The sequence below is a fragment of the Lepisma saccharinum genome, chromosome 27 (genome assembly GCF_977018435.1).
Source record: "Lepisma saccharinum chromosome 27, izLepSacc3.1, whole genome shotgun sequence".
Taxonomy (NCBI): domain Eukaryota; kingdom Metazoa; phylum Arthropoda; class Insecta; order Zygentoma; family Lepismatidae; genus Lepisma; species Lepisma saccharinum.
The window spans coordinates 31484411-31497288 of NC_139255.1; the positions used below are offsets into that span (position 1 = coordinate 31484411).

Below are 12878 nucleotides of genomic sequence, written 5' to 3' on the forward strand. Positions count from 1 at the left end.
AGATTGAAGTAAGATGCGTTCTTCCTGCAGGTTTGGATATGATCCTTAAGGGTGCTGTCGTCTGTCTGCCTTCACACCTAACCTTAACAAGGCCCTAATTTTCCATCCTTGTGACTTGGATTTTCAAGACTTGGGAAGGTTTCAGACCGAAGGGACACGCCATACATGTCGATTGGAATGTGCCAATCAACAGCAACGTTTCACACCGTACCGACACAAAAGGTCGCACAAACCTAATCTTCAGCCGACACGGTGTGAAATCTCCCTTATTAGGCCACTGTCATTGTCACCTCGAAGTAGTAGCTCTTGTTGACCACAGAAAAAGTTATCCTCAACCGGTGATAATGCTCCTCAGTTTTCTTCTCTCTCTCTTATATTTTCTGTGCTTGTTCACTATACAGGCAACACCTTACAATTTGATATACACAGGACATGTACTATGTAGACATTTTAACGAAAAATCGGTTGAAGTCAAGGATGGCTAGGTGGCTCAGTTGGTAGAGCCCTTATTTGGGTCCTGGCAGAGCCTGCAATTACCGCCTTAAATGTCTACATATGCAACATCATCTTGCTTTCTCTTCTCAACAATCATAAAATTTTCGGCTGTCTCTTTATGGTAGTTAAGTGTTTGAATGTGTTTCGAACCCAGTAGGCTTAAACAAAAGTATTTTTTTATTCCATGAAATTCTCGGTCTGCATATACGAAATTTAATTCTGGCAAAACTAAATCATCACTCAAAACTTTGCTTTTCAGTTGATCTATGCAGTTTATTTCTGTTTTAATAAACCACTCCAATATCCGGTATTGCTGAAATATTCACTTTAGAGAGAGAGACCTTTGATCTCTTCGGCCCTCGAACCGTGCTAGCGCTACACTGAGGCCCCGGAAGTTCCGCTGTCGTCAATGTCTTCATTTTCGAATCACTATATATTATAAAGCAACCAGAGTACGCTGACTGATCACTAATCGACTGTATGAATTGTCACACTTACCTCTGAAATCTCATTAACCGATTCTTTGTACAGATCAACCGAAAAATTGAATCCACGTATTTACATCCTCATTATATTCTAGAACGTTCCGCAGATAAAACGATTCGTTAATATCGCCAGTAGTTGACTCCTTCTCTCATTCAAGAAAGTACCCTCTCACGCCTTCCAGAGATTAGAAATTACAACGAATCGCCCTACGTGTGGCGCTACCTTTGTTGTGCAGCTTCCAAATGCTGACAAGTTTCTACATAGTGCTCAAGTGCGCTGCGACAACACCGAAAGCTCAAGAAAAGTGTACGTGCAATATTATCAACAACAGTTTTATAGAACATTCTCCGTCTTGCCTCGATAATTGTATATCTCCTTAAATCATCGCCACATTATTCAAAAGGCCAAAAACCTTATTTTATCTAGTGTAAAATAAAAAAAATCATTGGGGGGAAGGGCTCGAGCCACCTCAACCCCAGCTTGGATACGTGCTATTAACAATGACAGGGTTATAGAACATTCTCCATCTTGTCTCGATAATTATTTCTCCCCAAATTATCATCACATTATTCAAGAAACCAAAATCCTAATTTTATCTAGTGTAAACAGAAACAATTCCTGAAGGGGGCTCGAGCCTCCTGATTCCCACCTTGGATACGTGCTATTGACAATAATAGGGTTATAGAACACTCTCCGTTTTGTCTCGATAATTATTTCTCTCAGATTTATAAATTTATTATCTTCACATTATTCAAGACGCCAAAAATCTAATTTCATCTAGTGTAAATTGAAAAATTTCCTGAGGGAGGGGGGGCTCGAGCCATTAACAATAACAGGGGTATACAACATGCTCCGTCTTGCCTCGATAATTATTTCTCTTCTTACATTATTTTCACATTATTTAAGAAGCCAAAAACCTAATTTTATCTAACGTAAACTGAAAAATTTCCTGGGGAGAGGGTCGAGCCCCCTGTGCCCCATCTTGGATACGTGCTATTATCAATAACAGGGATACGGAACATTCTCCGTCATGCCTCGATAATTATTTCTCTCCTTAAATTATTGTCACATTATTTTATTTCACACCACAAGAAATCAAAAACCTCATTTTATCTAGTGTAAACCTAAAACTTTCGGGGGGGGCTCGAGCCCCCTAAGCCCCCCCTCTGGATACGTGCCTGTCTATGTTGCAGTTTTGAGCTCGGTGGAGGACAAACAATGAGACACCTAACGGTGATGATAAATTTGATCTCATGATTTGTCCCATTCGGATCATGCGTTCAACAATAATTATTGTAAAATATTCAATAATTTTCATGTTTCATGCTTTTTAATTATATTATATTACTATATTAGTGGAACGATGTCCAAGTCAGATAGCTAAATTATGCAGCCTGATTAAAATGTATTTTTGTTTTGAACAGCAGGTATGTTACCTCATTAATTCACTTCATTTCAATGATTTCACATAAATTAAGTTTAGAGAAATAAAAAAAACATTAACGAAGCAGAGATCATCGTCTGTATAATTTCTTCGCAAATCCACAAATAGGATGTGAGAGCACTCTGGTGAAGGAAAAGTACGAAAAAAAATGAAAATGGTTGTGGACAATTTGCTTAATATTACCGTTACATATATTTCCTCGTTTTGCTGTTTAGGGTCTCACGTATCGCACAACATTTGAGCAACCTCGTGTTCTGACGTCACGGGAGAACACTTTTTAATTTTAGGCTAAATGCCTACGTTGTTCGGTCAGGCTATCTATGTCTAGTTCTCTTAGCCTAAATAATATTTTTTCATTGTATTTATGCTATTGGAATCTAACCTAACAGGCCTAACCTAACCTTGTAGGTTTTCCTTATCTGATCTCAGAACACAAGGTAGCAAAACTGTTGTGCGAAGAGGAAGACCCTGCTGTTTATTTAGTGAGTTGGGTGGGTTGCGGCACGAGAGAGGAGATTTCGAAAGGTATGCTATAAAAAGTTGAAGTGTAATATATTACAAAATGTGACTCCTGATGTTATTTTAGAGCCTGCGTTTTTATTTGATTGGCACGGCAGAATGGTCAATTTGGTAACAGTTAGATATAGCGAAAACACATTTCTTCAAATTTACAGGATAAAAGACGGGAAAGTTCTTACGGAATTGAGTTCCTGTGGAGTTTTAGAAACTGGGAATAGTGTTTTTTTTCCATTCGTGCAACTTATTCGGTCTGTAAATAATGTAATTTTTGACATAAGGTATTTTTCGTCATTCATGTATCTCCGTTGCACAATAGCTCGTGCCACCATTACCGTCGACTACGTGAATCAAATGTTCCGTGCGTTCGGTTATGTAACCCCCTGTCAGTGTAGCAACCACGCGGTAGTTTTACAAGATGACGTGTGAGCGTTTTTTTTTTTCCAATTTAATTTTCTGTTTGCCTAACCTAACCTTCCGTGAATGGTTTGTGGATCAATTTTAGCCTAAAAACCATCATTTTTCGGTTAATAAGTGTTAGTGTAGCAACCACGCGGTAGTTTTACAAGATGACGTGTGAGCGTTTTTTTTTTCAATTAAATTTTCTATGTTTGCCTAACCTAACCTTCCGTGAATGGTTTGTGGATCAATTTTCGCTTAAAAACCTTTTGTGAATAGTTTGTGCGGCATTTATCGGGTCATAAGTTTGGTAACACTGCATATCAGCTGACGATAAACAACATGAGTCAAGATTTGTCCGCCAAATAGCAACGACCAATAAATACTTATAATGTTCAAAATAACGCTTTTTTCATTGAAGAAAAAGTAATCCCAAGTTGAAAAATGTTCCGCTATGCATGTGAGGTAAGTACAAATGAAATTAATTTGAAAATAAACGAGTGAAATGTTTTTTCGCTATGTCTAACTAGTACCGTCAATTTATTACTCTACGAAATGAGCGGTCCAACATCCAACCTTCAGAATCTATTTTATTGAAATAGCATGTACATAATGCATGCCAATGAATTCCGTAACGATACACTTTTGAATTAAAAAGCCAATACAGACACAGGGTTGTATTTATAGGGAGAGTTTGAGGATATTGCATCCAATTTACATAAACTCACACCCTATATTATGTGAGGAGAGACCGTCGATGCATTATAGTGGTTGAGGAAAAAAATTCATTTCTCCGATCAGAGTTTTTAGGGCTTTTCTGGGCCCAAGTTTCGATTGTTTAATTCCGATTTCCGTAAAAATTTACTATCCTTCGGACACCTCTAATTTTTTCGTTTCGTCAATTTTTGACATTCGTACTTATGTATCTGCTTCGTGGAACATTCCTGAAGGTGTATCAACGTTGTTTTGATGAAATTTGAACTATGTTTCCTAACCTAACAGAACTAACCTAACCACGTGCCAATGGTTCGTGGGGCTAGCGCCAATGGTTCGCAATTATATCCAATTTCTAGATCCTGATACTAACACGACACCAAATTTTAACTGTTTCCTAACCTATCCAGCTAGCTATTCTCCGTCGGAGAATTAATTTTCAACGAACAACATGAATTTCAGCTATGAAACATTCCCACATCACACAAAACACTTTCCCGATGTTCGACAATGCTACAGAAACTTATTACGGTGAGTAGTTTCTTCTGTAAAAATAAATAAATGTGTCCGAAGGATAGTAAACTAGTACCCCGATTTCATCATGGTACATAGGCATTTTTTCTGTTTAGGCTTGGTAACATACTCTCTCTCATTCTTCTTTCCTTGTCTTTTTCTTTTTCCTTCTTTTTTTGAAGCAAAAGAGAGAGAGAGGGGGAGAGAGAGCAATTAAGAAAGTATGAAGGAAGAAAAAATTGAGGCCTCCTAATCATGAATTTGAAGTTAAAATTTGGGGGTAGAAATTGCAAAATAAGCTAAATTGAGTGGTCCTCGATCGGAACAGAAACCCTGGATTTCTCGACGAAAACAATGGTTATTTCAATATTTTACATTTTAGAATGAAATTTTAACTATGTTAACCTAACCTTACCGCAGGGCATGAAATTTCAAGTTTGAAATCAGTCGCCGGACTAAAATGTTTGGTCGCCATTATTTTATATTGATAAATAATAAAAATATGAGCAATTATTACAAAGTTAGAAATTAATGTTTGTGTAGCGCTGTCGTTCTGCACTGAAGTACGACTTATCAATCGCAGCTGCTGGGTCAAACTCTGACAGGGAGGATGGGGGGCAAATCATCCAGTGTCTGAGCCTTCAGAGTTTTCCTGTAAGTAGTCTTGAGTCTGTTGTGACAGCTGAAACCTCCCTCACATGAGGCTGTGCTCATTGGTAGAACAGCACAAAATGTCAAAATCTGGAGCAAAGTGGAGAATCTTGCTGAACACTCCGCACTGTGGATCTTCTCCAGCGTCTGATTTAAAGCTGGAGAAGGAAACAAAAGTTTGTATTCTGTCCACTCTGCTGACAGAACATCCATTCTCTCATTATAAAGGCTCGGGTTCAAGTATATGTAGAGCTTCTTTATTTCTTCCGAAACTGAAGAATATTTTCTTTGGGAAGCCAACCCAAGGTGTCGAAAACATGCAGAGATGCAATCGCATCTGTTGACATAGATGGCAATGTTTCTGTGATGTACACCTTCGCATTGTTAATTAAGTTTCCTCTAAATGTCTGAAACTCTTGCACATCCCTGATCTTCCCTGAAATGGATACATGGTCCAAGAAATCTTGTTCGCTTGGTCCAACATTAGATTCCAGGTCAGCCAAAACTGAAATACAGTGTTCGATTCTTATTTTCAGAGATGAAATCAAAAGATTCTTATTTTGTAGTGCCACGCTTAAAGGGTTCAATTTCCCGTAGAAATCCAAAAGGAAGTACAGAAGCTTAACAAATTTAAATTGCTTCAAACTTTTCAGCAAATCCTTAGCTTTAGCGCCATCATTGTATTTTCTATGGGCCACCTGTTCAAGATGGGTCACAACCGCTTTCCATGATTGCAAGAGAACTCTTATTGCACGTTCTTTGCTGGCTAACCATCTAATAGTGTGGATATCACTCAGTTTTAGAATTTCTTCTATAACTTCTGCCGTTTCTCTCAAGAGGTGAACTCTTGAGGCGTTTTTGACACACATTTGAAACAACGAAATTTTAGTCGCCAGCCCAAAACTTTTGGTCGCCGGTGGCGACCTGGTGACCGGAAATTTCACGCCCTGCCTTACCGTGAATGTTTTTTTGGGGCTATGCGTGAATTGTTTGTGGGGCACCGTAGCAAAAGAATGTCAGTTTCGTAGCACATGAGCAACAAAGTTCAACTTCACAATCATGATCATCATCTTCTTTTCCATCCCCTTCTGCCATTAAGCGTCGGGTTCCATCATCCACTTCCTGTACAATTTTCGGTCCAAGGCTAGTTTTCGGACTTCCGGCATTGTTTTCCCTTTCTTCTTTCCTATCTTTTCCACATACTCTTCCCATTGAACTCTTGGTCGTCCTCTTCCCCTCTTGCCTTCTGGTCTGGCCTCCAGCACCTGTCTAGGCTTGCGATCCTCCTCCATTCTTGTAACAGTTGGGCTGAAAAGTTCGTAGGCTAACATAGTAAAAAATATTTTTTTGACAAAATTCGATTTTATTATTCAATATAGTTGCCTTTGAGGGCGATACAACGATTATAGCTGTCATACAATTTTTCGATGCCATTTTTATAGTACGATTTCTCTTTAGCCTCAAAAAAGCCTCAGTTTCGGCGATTACCTCTTCATCAGTGCTAAATTTCTTTCCAGCGAGCATTCTTTTAAGGTCTGCAAAAAAGAAAAAGTCACTGGGGGGCAGATCTGGAGAATATGGTGGATGGGGAAGCAATTCGTAGTCTAATTCATATAATTTTGCCATCGTTTTCATTGATTTGTGATTGTGATTGTGAGCACGCACGGCACCCATTTTGCACACAGCTTTCGCATGTTCAAATATTCATGCACAATATGTCCAACACGTTCCTTTGATATTTTTAAAGTCTCAGCTATCTCGATCAACTTCACTTTACGATCATTTAAAATTATTTTGTGGACTTTTTTGATGTTTTCGTCGGTAACAGCCTCTTTGGGGCGTCCACTGCGTGCATCGTCTTCGATGCTCATTTCGCCTCGTTTAAATTTAGCAAACCACTTCTCAACGGTTGATTTTCCTGGTGCAGAGTCCGAATAATGTTTATCAAGCCAAGCCTTGGCTTCAACAGTATTTTTTTTCGCCAAAAAGCAATGCTTTATTAACACACGAAATTCTGTTTTTATCCATTTTTTCACAATAACAAAAGCTGCTTCACTCACAATGCTATATCTCACGAACTAATTATCCGGCAGCTGTGAAATTTATACACGTATCTTTTGAAGGTTAGTACTAAGTAAAAATCACATGGATTTAATTCTAGTAACGCCATCTATGAGTCAGCCTATGAACTTTTCAGCCCAACTGTTAACATGTCCAAACCATTGCTGTACCTTTCTCTCTATTGTTTCCAATAGTGGTTTTTGCTGTAACTGGTCTCTAATGGTGGTATTTCTAATCCTATCTCTTCTAGTCTTTCCTACTACTTTTTGTTGGTATCTCATCTCTGCTGCTTGAAGTCTGCTATTCTGTTTTGGTAATAATGTTAAGCTCTATTTTCCTGTAGTTTACGGTTATTACAAGCATAAGAAAACAGTTTTTTCTTTGTGACGTTTCAGGAGAACACGCGCTCCTTTCATCAGGGTTTTAAAAAGATTAACGGGAAACACAGAGTTGAATGTCTGGGAAGCCTCGTTCATTGCAGAAGAACACTGGAATAAATTAAATAATGAAAATGGTAACATAGATCCAGTGTGGAGTTTTCTTTTTCACAAATGAAGTAAGCCACCATCTTTAAAATTTAATGTAACAGAAAACATCAAGAGACTTTGTGAAAACAATGATGAATTTGAATTACCTGATGATATTTGGGATTCATAATTAAAAAAAAAAAATAATTCTAAAATAAAAATAAAATAGACTGCTTTTTTCACAGTTAAGTTGCTATATTACAACAATGTAACATTGACAACATCCATTATATAACAGATTCTTTTTGTTTAAAAATTACTAACCATTGTTATAACTGTATCTTTAGTCAAAATGAAAATAAATGTCTGATGAAAGGAGTGTGTGTTCTCCTGAAACGTCACAAAGAAAAAACTGTTTTCTTATGCTTGTAATAACCGTAAACTACAGGAAAATAATTCTATCATGCAAGCAATGCGTACATACAAGAAAAACTAATGTTAAGCTCTCTGTTCCATACAGCAATGTGGGATTGTAGATTGTCTTGTAAATCATCATCATCTTCGTTTGTTTACTTATTTCCTGTTTACCAATTAAAGTGTTGTTGAGTTGATAGTACACTTGGTTTGCCTTTTGTACCCTATTATTCACTTCTTCATCCATTCTTCCATCTGAGGTTATGACTGTTCCTAGGTATGTGTATCTGTTTACTTGTTCCAGCTGCTTCTCTTTCCACTGTATATTTAGGGTTGCCATTTCTCTTTCTTTTGTCACTACCATTACTTTACTCTTATCTATGTTCATGCTCATTCCTTTGTCTTCTATTGTACTTGCCCATTCAATTACCACCTTCTGTAACTCTTCTCTATTCCTAGCCACCAGGGCAATGTCGTCAGCATATACAAATGATTGTACTCGAACTGGTCTCATCTTTCCGTTTCCTTCTTTGTATCTCCCAGTTCTTAGTTTACATTGTCTGATAATCTGGTTCGTTAGGATAATAAACAGAAGAGGGCTCAGGCTGTCTCCCTGTTTTACTCCTATTTCTATCTTAAATTCATCTGAGCATTTCCCTGCAGATCTGACTGTTCCTGTCTCTCTTTTGTATACACTTTGTATTCTCTGTACCAGTGCAGGAGATGTTCCAATTTTCACCAGTGCATCCCATAGTTGTTTTCTTGGTACCATATCGAAAGCTGCTCCCAGATTTCTCTTCTGCCACACAGATTTCTCTTTCCTTATTTAATTCCTTCTCAATGACTTGCTGCAGTGTAAATATATGATCCTGTGTCTGACTATCCTTTCTAAATGCTGCTTGCTCTTCTTCTAGTCTGTTTTCCACTTTGTTTCGTAATTTCATTTCCAGAATTCTTGTGTAGACCTTTATAGCTACTGAGGAGAGGCTATAAACTCTGGGCATATTTCATCTGCACCTTCACTTCAAACAATTCTATTCCATTTCTATCTTGGCACTCACCCTGTACTCTCTCTTCAGCATTACCTCTCTCTTCCATTTCTTGATTCTGTTTGAACATTTCTCCATAATATTCACTCCATACTTTTCGTACTTCCTCTTTTTCTGTGTTGATGTTCCCTTCTCTATCTTCTATATTCCTTATTCTCTTTCCATATTTCCCTTTAAGGTCTTTGACTGTTCCAATGTATTTTACCCATTAATTTCTTGTTCTCTTATGCTCAATTCTTCTGTCACTCTTTGTAACTTCTAGCAGTGTTCACATTACAAATATGTATATAAACTTAAAATTTTCTTTGCTTTGTACTTATAATTATATATGTAAATGGCAATTACCAAGGAATGTGGAACACACCTCGTATAAAAAAAAAACTAATCATCCTGGTGTTAGATATAAGTTCCAAGAGTTTATTTCTTTCTGCCAGCAAGCTGAGCTGGAAGTTTATTATCGGTGACAACAATGCAAGAAAGCTAACGCTATTGTGTAAGAGCCAGGCAGACTCAACCTTATGAAAACGTTGTCACAGGGAAAAGACGAAAGATTAGGCTGTCTTTCCCACGCTATATCTGTTGTGTCCCTTGGCGGACAATAATTAGACTTATATCATAATAATCCCTGATTCTTTTACTGCAAGACAGAGTATTAAAAATTTAGTTACGTTAACGCAAAAGAAAGTTATGCCCGCGCAAGACAAAACCTGTATATAAATATTTTTTGCTTAACATTTTGATGTAATTTTTTTCTCTTTCTTTGTTGTCATATCGCGTGGCCGTTGCAGGGAGAGAGGGGAGTTGAAAGAAGCCATACTCCCTGGTCAAATTAAATACTGAGTGTAACAATTAAAATTCTATTGCATATTTAATATTCACAAAAGGGTAAAAATAGTAATTTTTACACGTAACTAATTATGTTCCTCATTGATATTTAATTAATTTGTATTTTATTGTGATGTAAAATTAGTGTTAAGATAAAAGTTTGTAAATCCATCACAGCACCGAGAAATGCTATATAAGCAACGAAGCTCGGTGGCCCGTGGCCTTTTGTATTCGAACTTCTGATAAATGCGGAACTCGTATAATCGTCTTTTCTTTCAACGTTCAAACTTCTGCGTTTACATCCACTTCGATATTAGGAATTAGTTCATTCTCGGATTACCTTAGGACAGTTACTTAGCTCTTCTGGTCAGAAGGCTTATGTTCTCTCTGTTCTATGCTCCTGGTCAGGAGATATAATTGAGAGGGTTGTGATTGTCTTGAGATATACCGGAATTCGGGATCGGCCGATAGACTGTTGGTAGTCAACGTTTGTAACCCTGGTCAGGGTACACCTTTTCTTTTTCTGTGGTCATGGATTAATTTTCGGTTCTCTGGTCAGAGGCTGGAGAAAGAAAAGGAAGTTGGATACTTAACTGGATATCGACAGAACCTAGTGTGAGGAAGGATTGTCGATTGCTTGTAGAATCTTGGTCAAGATCTATAAGTAGATTGAGAACCTTTGACCCAGAATTACGAGGGACCTTACATCGAGGACTGAAGCAGCCAGATTAACCCGAACCTTGAGCCGAGGAGACTCAAGCCCCGAAGAGATACTGAGCGTGAAGCCGAGGCTCAATAGACCCATAAAACCAAGTACGATCCAGGGTGGATCTTACATCTTCTTTCAAATTCTAATCTTTTCTCTGGGATTCGTAGTTGGGCTACTTTTATTTTTGTATATCTTTCTGTTTTCTGCCTTCTTGGGTCTTTAAATCCTGTCTTCATGATGAGTAGTCTATGTTCAGTGCTTAGCTCTGCACTTCTATATACCCTAACATCATGTACTGCATATCTCATTGTCCTGGTGTATGTAAAGTAGTCTATTGTACTTCTGCCTCCTCTATTTCCAGCTTCAAAAGTTATTTTATGAATCTGCTTGTGTGGGAAAAATGTGTTACCTATGAGCAAGTTGTTATCTATACAAAAGTTTATCATTCGCTCTCCATTTGTACTTACTGTTCTTTCAGCTCCATGTCTTCCCTTACTCCCGTGTCCTCTTTCTTCTTCAATTCCTATCCTACCATTCCAATCTCCCATTATCACATAATGCCTTGTAATATCTCTGGCTTTATCCACCATCTCTTGGAGATTTGTGTAAAACTGGTCTTTTTCAAATTCTTCTGCATCTTGGCTTGGGGCATATACTTGTATAAGTGCTACTTTTTCTTCTAGATCTAAATTTACTCTTATTATTCTGGAGCTCACTGGTTCCCAGTCTATCACTTTTGCTCTGTAGTTTGCTTCTAAAATAATTCCTACTCCTTCCTTAACCCTGTTTTTCTTACTTATTCCAGAGTAGAAAAGTGCGTAATTCTTATCCAGGATCTTCTCTCCATTTCCTTTTTTTCTTAGTTTCACTAACTCCTAGTATCTTAATTTTATATTTCTCCATTTCTCCAACTATTTCAGTTTCTTTACCTGTTAAAGAAGTAATATTCCATGTTCCAAATGTCGTTGCCCTATCCTTACCTTGTTGCCTCCAATGAATCCGTCCATATTCTTTCCTTTGATTTCTCTGAATATTTGTTGTTTCACTCTGGGTGGGTTATTGGACCTACGCCAGGCTAGCCTAATAGAGGGGCTGCCTCCTCCTGGCCAGATGTTCTTTTGGGGTTTCTTCCCCTAGCCTTTGAAGATCCCTCTTCCATCTGCAAGGCAGCAAATCCTCACTTTTAAACTCTAGTCAGATTGAGTTGCCTCTTCCGCAATCCGTGTTGAGAGTTTCTTCTCCGCCACTTCCGCCGTTGAGGACTTCACCGTAACCCTGGCAAGGGACCCTTACAAGGTACTACCATCCGGAGCCAGATGGACCAAGGTTTTATATAGAGGTATTACTCCTATAGGTTCCTCAGCCGTTGAGATGACCATCCATCTTCTTCCGCCTTTGGAGCCATTGACCAGACCAATAGAATAGGGTAGGAATATTAGGATAGAATATATAGGTAAGATGGGACGTTGCAGAACGCCTTAGTCTGGCTTTTCTTCTGAGACCTGTCCAGCATGGGTGACCCTGCTGATAGAAAACTCTACTGCTGGCATAGCTCTCAGCCTGAACAAACCCCTCCACCTGCACGGTCTTTGCTACTTTAAGGCGGCGTTCCCTGGAGGGCAATCGTGATCAAGTGTCCTAAATTATTGACTATGTGAAATATGAACGAATGCCCTTTATTATTAATATGTACCCATCTAAAAGTTACTAAAAAAACTTACAAAAGAAAGAAGTTTATTTCCTACCTTCAAAGTCGCCATCTTCCTCACACCACGCAGATTACTGAACAAGTGAATGAAATGCTACGTTGAACATGTAGTTTCCATGCTTGTATACGGAGAACGATCACAGTAATTGAAAAGCATATATTACTACTTCTACACGTCAATTAACAATTTCAACACGTCACCCCCACATGTTAACCTCAGATACTTCATCGGGACTACTTATTTCATGAGTATAAGAACTAGGATAGAAATTACGGAAGGGTCCGGTATTGTAAATTCTTACCTTGCAGGCCAACGAGGCTCTGGCACCTTTTCCGGGCTGGTGACCAACTGTACCCTCCTCGAAAAATCCAACTTTTATTTTCCATCTTGAGATTTTGCTGTTTTAAGGTACCGGAAAGTCATTTT

At 38.3% G+C, this 12878-nt stretch overlaps 1 protein-coding gene across 2 annotated transcripts in view; it reads left to right on the top strand.

Moving 5' to 3' along the window:
* Positions 1 to 2657: 2657 nt before the first annotated feature.
* LOC145980423 (glutathione synthetase-like) overlaps positions 2658 to 12878 on the top strand; it is a 67123-nt gene continuing 56902 nt past the window's right edge. Inside the window, exon 1 of one of the 2 annotated variants that reach the window (XM_083113512.1) lies at positions 2658 to 2950. The gene's annotated coding sequence lies outside the window, so the exon portion shown is untranslated. The remainder of the gene's footprint in view (positions 2951 to 12878) is intronic. The other variant, XM_083113511.1, reaches the window with a different exon arrangement.